Here is a 1,463-nt window from a genome sequence, read left to right on the forward strand (position 1 = left end):
TTATCATATGATGTCACTGATATGAAGAATTTGAGAAATAAGACAGAGGATCATAATGGAAGGGAGGGAAAAATGAAACCAGAGAGGAAGACAAACCATAAGAGACTCTTAATCTTAGGAAACAAACTGAGGATTGCTGGAGGGGAGGAAGTGGGAGGGATGGGGTGGCTGGGTGGTGGACATTGGGGAGGGTATATGCTATAGTGAATGCTGTGAACTTTGTAAGATTCACAGACCTGTACCCCTGGAACAAATAATACATCATGTATTAATAATATAAAAAAGGGGGGAAAGTACTAAACCAGTAACCAAAAGAAAGCAGGTGTAGTTATATTAATTTCAAATAAAATCAATGCTTACATAAGATTATTTATTGGAGAATGAAAGAGTTGCTTCCTGGTGATAAAAATTTCAAATTACCAAATTTTCTGTCCCCTACTACCTCAAATATAAAAGTTTAAAATGTAAAAACATATGAAGAGAAACAGACATATTCACTATCACAGTGGGAAAAACTTGACATGACCCCCCAAATAGTAAAAACACAGAGAATTTGAACAACACAGTTTACAGGCTTGAGGTAAATAAATTAATAGATAAATAGATAGAAACTGGGTACTCAATAATTAAAGTATACATTTTCTGTATACTCTATATACATCAGAGCACTTATTAAAGTATTATATACTAAGCTCTTAAGAAAATGTAAACAGATTTGTTATATCCAGATTGTGTTTCTTTTTTTTAACATTCTTAGTTTATTAATCCTCTCATGAAAAATCTGCACAATCCCCACAGATAGAGCCACGGCAGCATCTTTACTCCTTCTGTTGTCCAATCTGCAGCTCACTTTTTGCCAGCACCAACATTGGCTTCGCAGTCCCCCTGACTTTCTTCATTCTGTTCTTGCATTCTTTTCACTGTTTTCTTGAGGTCTTTTTCTTCTCATACAGACCATGTCTTGCAAGTCTATGTTTGGGTTCATTTTTCTTTGCATAATCCAAGGAATCATAAATCATGCCAAAGCCAGTTGTCTTGCCACCACCAAAATGGGTTCTGAATCCAAATACAAATATGACATCTGGTGTGGTCTTGTACATTTTGGCTAGTTTTTCCTGAATTTCTGTCTTAGGTACTGTTGCCTTTCCAGGATGAAGGACATCAATGACCATTTGTTTGCGCCGAAGTAGTCGGTTGGTCATGAACTTCCTGGTCTGGATAGTTACTGTGTCGTTTGTGATGGCAGCCGAGCTTCAAGCCCCAGATTATGTTTCTTGGCAGAAATGCAATTAATTTACAAATTAAAAATAAAAAATAAGAAAAAACTATTCATATGGAAATTTTTAATGTGCTTCCAAATAATGCATATGTAAATGTAGAGAACATATTGTAAAGTACAAACTGAATGATATTTAAAATACACATTTAGAATTTTAAACTTAATACAAACACTTTAAAACTTG

At 34.7% G+C, this 1,463-nt stretch overlaps 1 pseudogene; it reads right to left on the minus strand.

Annotated features, from left to right (window-relative positions):
* Window positions 1-859: 859 nt before the first annotated feature.
* Window positions 860-1,253, minus strand: LOC111157057 (annotated as a pseudogene).
* Window positions 1,254-1,463: the final 210 nt, after the last annotated feature.

The sequence above is a fragment of the Enhydra lutris genome, unplaced genomic scaffold (assembly GCF_002288905.1).
Source record: "Enhydra lutris kenyoni isolate GAN:26980312 unplaced genomic scaffold, ASM228890v2 scaffoldscaffold51, whole genome shotgun sequence".
NCBI lineage: Eukaryota > Metazoa > Chordata > Mammalia > Carnivora > Mustelidae > Enhydra > Enhydra lutris.